Source organism: Otolemur garnettii, unplaced genomic scaffold (genome assembly GCF_000181295.1).
Source record: "Otolemur garnettii isolate 467f Iridium unplaced genomic scaffold, OtoGar3 scaffold00011, whole genome shotgun sequence".
In the NCBI taxonomy this organism is placed as follows: Eukaryota; Metazoa; Chordata; class Mammalia; order Primates; family Galagidae; genus Otolemur; species Otolemur garnettii.
In genome coordinates this window covers 30,605,595-30,613,518 of record NW_003852406.1, presented here as the reverse complement: position 1 = coordinate 30,613,518, position 7,924 = coordinate 30,605,595, and the positions used below count along the sequence as shown (strand labels likewise).

Sequence of the window (7,924 nt, the reverse complement as noted above, 5' to 3'; positions counted from 1 at the left end):
GGCCTACAGGGCTGGCGCCCCACTCACTGAGCCACAGGCACCACCCAAGTCATTTCCTTTTTATACAAGAAGTAAAGGCCATACCACCGGTCCCAAGAACATATTAGCTGCATGCCATGGGTTTTGACAAGTAGTTATGATCTTGAACTTTAGACCAGACTGCCTGAGATTAAATTTCAGCTCTTCCAGTTAGCTACAGTGGAGCCTTGCACAATTTACTCAATTGCTCCATGCCTCTTTTTTTCTTACTGGAAAATGGGGATGTAGTAATAACCGGGCATGTAGCATAGGCCTGACTCACGCAAAGCTCATTAAATGTTACTAATTAATGTTTTCATTATTATTCAATTTTGAATGTTTTCTACTTTCCATTATGATTCGTTTTTGCATTATTTGGAAGCTTTTTTTTCAAACATTTGTTTCACTGTTATTATTGAGTTACAACTTAATTGGATTTGGATTGCAGATTTAAAGTTTCTACAATAAGGGTTTGTTAGTTTTTGTTGAAAGTCATTTGTGGTTAGTTCATGGTCAATTTGTTAAAAGTTTTCTGTGAATACTTGGAAAGAATGTATATTCTCTAACTGTTGCGTGCAAGATTTCATACTTATCCATTTGATTAAGTATATTGTGTGTCAATGAAATCTTCTATATTCTAAATTGATTTTATTTTGTTTATTATTATTTTTTGTTTGGACACAAGAGTCTCACTTTGTCACCCTTGGTAAAGTGCTGTAGCATCATAGCTCAAAGCAACCTGAAACTATTGGGCTTAAGTGATTCTCTTGCCTCAGCCACTCAAGTAGCTGGGACACAGGTGCCCACCACAATGCCTGGCTATTTTTTGGTTATTATTATTATTTTTTTAGGAGTTGAAGTTTATTCTTGGAAAAAATAAAGTCCTACCCTCCCTTCATAGTCCAAGAAGATTTTCCCAGGGGGCTCTGCCCCTCCAAATGGTTCTCTCTCTTCTGACCCCAGCTTTCACTAATGCCCATCAAGATGCTGCTACTTGGGTGAGGGGCTCCTCCAGGTACTGCACCAAGGCCTGGGCCTTGGCCTTGAGCATTCCGAAGCCCACGGTCTCCTTGGCATACATACACAGCAGAAGGTTGGCCACTCCAGTGATGGCTACACGGCCCTCCATGCAGTCCATGAGGATGAATTTGAGATTGTCTTCATTAAACGCTTGGTTCCCATTCCTGTCGTAGGCAGCATAGATGTTACTGGCGATGGCTGCGGTGACCTGTGCGTCAGTGTCCCCATAACCTGAGTAGGCCAGCAGCGATCCCTTATTATTCAGCAGCCCAGATCTTTCGAGTTGCCTCCTGCAGGCTGCTGTCAATTGCTTGCTCCCAGTAGTCCAGCCACCCAGCTTCGGAGCGCCCCGGGAGTCGGGGTCAGGGGCCTGGCTGCTGTCCATTTTTTGGTTATAGTTGTCATTGTTTTTCAGCAGACCCAGCTGGGTTTGAACCTGCCAGCCCCCGTGTAACTGGTGGTGCCCTACCCACAGAGCTACAGGGGCCCTGCCACTGAAGCCCCTTTTCATGTCACATCCAGCACTCTCAGAGTCAGCACACCATTGAATCAGTGCTACTCAGGGTCTGGAGAGGACATGTAGCAAGCGGGTCTTGATGATAAAAGCTCAGAAATCTTTTTTTTTTTTTTTGAGGCAGAGCCTCAAGCTGTCCCCCTGGGTAGAGTGCTGTGGCATCACAGCTCACAGCAACCTCCAACTCCTGGGCTCAAGCGAGTCTCCTGCCTCAGCCTCCCAAGCAGCTGGGACCACAGGCGCCTGCCACAATGCCTGGCTATTTTTTTTGGTTGCAGCCATCGTTGTTTGGCAGGCCCAGGCTGGATTTGAACCCACCACCTTAGGTGTATGTGGCTGGCGCCTTAGCCACTTGAGCCACAGGCACCAAGCCCAAAGCTCAGAAATCTTCAGCCATGAAGGGCTGTCTCTGAGCTTGATGTTCTCCCACTCTAGGTTTCCAAAAATGGCCCAGACCCCTCTCCCTTGTAGTTCCCTTGTAAAAATAAATGGGAAAAAGCACCTGGCATGGTGGCTTATACCCATAATCCTAGCACTCTGGGAGGCCAAGGCAGGTCGATTGCCTGAGCTCAGGAGTTTGAGACCAGCCTGAGCAAGAGCAAGAGCAAGAGCAAGACTCCGTCTCTAAAAAGTAGCTGGGCACTGTGGCAGGTGCCGTAGTCCCTGCTATTTGGAAGGCTGAGACAAGAAGCTCTCTTGAGTCCAGGAGTTTCAGGTTGTTGTGAACTATGATGCCACTGCACTCTGCGGAGGGTAACAAAGTGAAACTCTGAAAAGAAAAAAAAAGGAGACAAAGTACCCGCTGAATAAGTCTTTTAATGGTATATTTTCTGAGCTTATGTCAGACCTTGTCTGACCTTTGATTTCCCTGTTCCACTCCAATTCAGAAGATGTCCTGACACATGTTTTTGTTGTTGCATTTGTTGATGTGCCTCTCATTCCATGATAAGAGGTTAGTGACAATGCTGAGTACATTCTTTGGCCAGTTCATTGCTGGTTATAGGAAGAAACAGCCTGTTCAATTTGAAAAACAGTTATTTTAGAATCACAAAGTTTATGGAAAGAATGGGCAGAGCTTATCAGACTGTGGATGTTATGGATTTACAAGGAGGTCCTACAAATAATGGAAACAAATTATTCTTCTGGCTGATGGAAGTTGCAATTGTGAACAACTACATCCTTACCTACTCCTTAGATAAGAAGGAGAGTGGATGTGGTGAAGGCTATGTTAACCAGTTTGATGAAAATATTTCAAATGGTATATAAAGCCAGCACATTGTACCCCATGGTTGCATTAATGTATACAGCTGTGATTAAAAAAAAAAAAAGGGCAGTGCCTGTGGCTCAAAGGAGTAGGGTACCAGCCCCATATGCTGGAGGTGGCAGGTTCAAACTCAGCCCCAGCCAAAAACTGCAAAAAAAAAAGAGAGAGAGAAGAAGAAGGAGAGTGGAGAAGTGCACACACCTTTCTTACAGGAGAAAGCTCATCACTCAGCTTGTGAGCAATGTAAGGAACAGAAGGGAAAGGCTAAATGGGAAGATGCACTTTATAATGCAAAATTTAAAAAAAATCAACAACGATTGCCTGGTTTGCAGCAGAAGAAATGAGAACAGTGGATGGAGAGAAACTATTTTCTACTGTGAGACATGCAAAAGAAGCCTGGACTTCACCCCGGAGATTGCTTCAAGAAGTATCACTCAAAAAAATTCATAAACAAAAATAAACAAAACCACTTTAATTATATTTGTAGCCTAAAGTAGATAATAAAATTATCAGGTGATTCACATTTATGTTTTTCCCTTTTCAAATTGTAGGATAATTACAAGTAATTCACTAATCTTTCCTGCCCCAAAGAAATAAGTGCTGGGGAGTATACAGGTGGCAGAAAAATTGGTTTGGAAAGGGTGCATGGAGCTTACATTGTTTGCAGAGTAAAGTGCTAGACCTAGCAGGGACAATCAAAGTGCTAGACCTAGCAGGGTTCCAGGGGTTCATATAATCTGCAGCACTCTTTGTACCAATGGGGAAACTGAGGCCAGGAAGGATGGGTTACACAGAAGGTTAGTGGCACTCTCAGTCTTAAGTAATTTCCACCAACTGACCAACCCTGCCCCTCTGATACCGGAACACTGGTCCTGAAATCAGACACTGCTTTCTGATGTCATTATCCCAAGCCCGATTGCCCAATCTGCCCGTGCCCTTGGTACTGACACAGAGACAGTTGAAACTTACTGGGAAAGTGCACCAGCTCAGAGCTCCATGGGGCGCACAGCTCTCAGGCCCTGGCGGAAATCGCGGGAAATCGTGGCAGCAAGCAGTAAAGCAGCGGGCCAGGCAGCTGTTGGGGTGTGCGAGGCAAAGATCAGGAAGAGGTAGCCTTGAACCAGGAAAGAAGCACTGTCCCAGGCATGGCATTCGGTTTGATCAGGACCCCCAGAGCGTTAGCGCTTGTTTGGCCAAGCATCAGAGCTCGAAGGCCAGCAGCATGCAAGCCAAAGCGCGGGTGACGCAGTAACTCGGTCGCACCCCGACGCCCGATGGCCAGTGTGTCCGCTGCAGTTGCAGGAAGCGCAGCAGCAGCGGGCAGGTGCACAGCATGGTCAGCGGCAGCACGAAGGCCAGGGTGACCTTCGGCTAGTGGTAGAGCGCCGCCCAAGTTGGGAGCGCCGTCGGGGAAGTGCAGCAGGTGCAAGCGCTCGGCCCCCACGCCAGCTGTCGCTGCAAACAGGGAGTAGACAGCACCCGCGGCTGTGCGGCAGTGCTTCCAGACCGCTCAGGTGCAGCGCGCCCGCGCGAGTGCGAGTGCGCACCATGTTCGTGCCACCGAGAAGGAAGCTGTTGGTGTACCTGTCGAGCACGGTGAGCACCACCTTGCACATGGCTTCCCCAAAGGGTGAATTGAAGTCGCGCACCGTGCCTACCGCTTAGAAGGGCAGCATCAGCACGAACTAGAGATCCGCGGCTGCCCGGTTGAGGAGGGCAGCGAGAGGAGGCGCTGCTGCTGGGACTGCACCGGGACTGGACCCAGCACCTCCTCCACCAGACTTGCAGAGAGCACAGGGCGCTCGCAATCAGCGCCCTCAGCGCCAGCGCCCCGGCGTGCGGCCACCTGCTCTCGTTGGTCGAGTCTGCGGGGACCCCATGCCGGCTGTGTTCTTATACCTGTTACCGTCAGAGCTATTAGGGTACTGCCCGGCCCGAGCGTCTTCCAGGTAGCTCAAGGGGAGCACGGCCTCGACGGCTCAGGCTGTGCGCCATCGCCATAGGAGTGGCTGCTGAGGTCTGCTCAGGTGCGCTGGAAGGCCGGTAGCTCCTGCCGCAGAACTAGGGGTGGGCGGAGCGTCGCGGCAGAGCCTAGCAGCTACCAGGGCCATCTCCCTGACCGGCGATTGGCTAGTTTCACCCGTGGCCCCGCCCCGAGCCTCAGTGTTTCTGTTAGTTGCTTCCCGATTCTTGATTCTCGGTGGAAGGGGATGCTTTCTTCCTGGGACCTGGGAAGTGTGGCCGCGGAGCCCCAAACGGAGGAAACCGCGTCCGCAGTCCACCCAAGTGCAGTAGCGGCTGTGGGCTCCCGGTCCAGGATGCAGCTCTCGCTTCACAGCGCCACCCAGAGGGGTTCCAATATTTAAGGCTAGTGGAGAGAGGTTCACAAAAACTCCCCCTCCGGAGAAAGTGTGCCCCTTCCCTCCACTGCAGCCCCGCCATAGCCAACGGAAGACTGAAGAAGGTTGCCTAAGTCCGACCAGTCGGGCCTGGCACGCTCTGCCCTCCAACCCTGCTTCCTTGAACCCCTTTCTCTTGCTAAAGGCATTGCTCCTCCCCTGCTGCCATTTTGTTCTGTTTTCCAAGTATCCCTGACCTTCCCAAGGTCAGCGGACCTGTCTGCATCTGGGCTGGGGGCTGAGAGGCTACTAAGCCGGTAACAGGAGACATCGAAACAAGGCTTGAAAGATCAGTTTTGTGAGGCCAACACTGGAAGGGCACCCGTGCTGAGTGTGCACAGAGGAGGCCCAAAAGCCCAGGGACTCACGTGAAGCTCCTTGTAAAAGGCGTTCTTTGAGCTGATCCCAAACTCCCTCCGTTTAATGTACTCCAGTGGCTTCCTAGTGCCGTTGGAATAAAGTCCAGATTTCCTGCTCTGGACTACAAGGCCTCATGACTGAGGCTTGCCACCAAGGCAAAAAAGAAACAAAAAAATCAATGCATGGGTCCCATACACCAGAGGTCTTCAGAATCTAAACCCTGGTATGTTTACACTTGATCTTAGCTAAAAGGCCAAGAAGCAATAAAACCCTGGTATTTTTAAAAGCACCCCAGACAATTCCAGTGAGTGTCAGGGTTGGCAGCCCCTCTGTCTGTGATCTCCCTAACCGGTGTCCTAGATCTTGTTTTACTACTCTAAGACTTGTTCACTTCACTTCAGACGCACTGGCCCAATTTCTGTCCTGTCCTGAGGCCTTTTCCCTTGCTGTTCCCTCTGCCAAGAATACCTATCACTGGCTCAGTGCCTGTAGCACAGTGGTTAGGATGCCGGCCACATACACTGGGACTGGAGGGTTCAAACCGAGCCCAGGCCTGCCAAACAACAATGACAACTACAACAAAAAAATAGCCAGGCATGTGGTGGGCGCCTATAGTCCCAGCTACTTGGGAGGCTAAGGAAGAGATTCACTTAAGTCCAAGAGTTAGCGGTTGCTGTGAGTTGTGACACCATGGTTGCTGTGAGCTGTGACACCATGGCACATGGCACTCTACCAACGGTGATATAGTGAGATTCTTTCTCAAAAAAAAAAAAAAAAAGAATATCCATCACTCATGTTATCCTGTGGCTGGCTCCTCAGCACTCAGGCCTCAGCTCAAATATCACCTCTTTATAGAAGACTTTCCTCCACCACTTCCTTATTTCCTTCCAAAAATATGTATTGTATATCTACTATGTGCCAGCACCTTGCTATGTCCTTGATGTAGCAATTATCACAGAGGACATCTTCCACTGGGGGACAAAGACACTCAGGTAAATGAAATGAGCTCCTGTAGGGGAATGTGGAACAGAGACAATAGGGTAGTAAGACTGCCTGTGAGTTACAGGGCAGGAGGCTCAATAAAGGGGGATGGGTTTAAAGATGGCGGGGTTCCCAGGGGAGGAGGAGACTATAGTCCCCTTTAAGTCATTTACCAGTTGTGTACATTGGGCTAATTTATTAACCTTGGTCATCTATAACCTGGGTTGTGGGAGAATTGACCACAATAATAAGAGAAAGCCCTCAGCTCTGTGCCTGGTAAGGAGACTTCCTTCTTTTTTTCCCTCTTTTTCTTTGTTCTTTCCTTTTTGGCTAGGCCAGCCTCCCATTTTGATGAAAGCCCCCTCTGGGCATTGTCTGCACTGATACATCGCCACTGGCTTTAGTTTGAGCTCTCATTCCTTTCTGCCTCCATAAGGAGCCTGGGCACCGCCTGCCCCCAGGAGCTGGAAGGGGGGGGGTCTCAAGGGTAGGTCTTCTGCAAGTCTCCTCCATCAGCCATCACTGCCACAGCCTCCCTGTCACTCTCAGGCCTCTGCTTCCCTTGCCCAGGAGATAGGGAATCTGCAGTAAGTGAGAGACTCTGCCCAGTGCTCCGAGAAGGGGAGTTAACCTAATAACCCAGCTGCAGAGACTGGGCCAGAGCCTAGATAAGCTGGCAATCTGATAGAAAGTTTGCAAACTTAGATCTCACTTTCACAAGGTTTCCTTCCACTAGGGCTGGGAGCATGGAAATTTTTCTTTCTCTAATAGGAGGTATCACCAAGTTCCAGGTGGCTGGGTTCTAGTCTCTGTGTTGGTCTCTAATTTGCTGTGTAAAATCAAGTGACTTGCCCTCTGGTCTTAGTTTTCTCATCTGTAAAATGATCTGTAAGGCCCCCTCTTGTTCTCCTGTTTGTAAAGTTCAATTTTTGTATCTTGTCTTCATTTGTATAGAATTTGTGGGTGTTTCTGCCTTTCCCCTCAACAGGCAGAAAGGAAGTCAGATCACAGCCCCTGATGGAAGCCCTCTAGTGGCATCCTATCCCACTTGGAATAAAATCCTCTCTCCTCCCATTGCCATAAGACCCTGCCTGATTTGTCCCCTGCTCACCTCTCTGACCTCATCTAGTGGCCTCTAACTCCCACCCAGCCCTGTGCCCGGCTCAATTTTGGCCCCTGCTGTCCTCCAGTGGGCAAAGTCTTTTCCTCTCTCTAGAGCTTTGCACTTGCCAGGCCCTTCCTTGGCGTGTTTTCCTCCAGGTATTCCCAAGACTGATTTTTTTCTTGCCCTTCAGATTTCAGATCAAATGCCACCTCCTCCAGGAAGTCCTCTTGACCATCCTACCTGTATCAAATTCTGTCCCCAAT

General features: G+C 49.3%; 1 pseudogene across 1 annotated transcript; it reads right to left on the bottom strand.

The window, feature by feature from the left end:
• Nucleotides 1-867: 867 nt before the first annotated feature.
• LOC100946590 lies at nucleotides 868-1,423 on the bottom strand (annotated as a pseudogene). The gene has a single exon (XR_001161032.1). The product of XR_001161032.1 is annotated as a ragulator complex protein LAMTOR2 pseudogene (transcript).
• Between the last annotated feature and the right edge of the window lie 6,501 nt (nucleotides 1,424-7,924).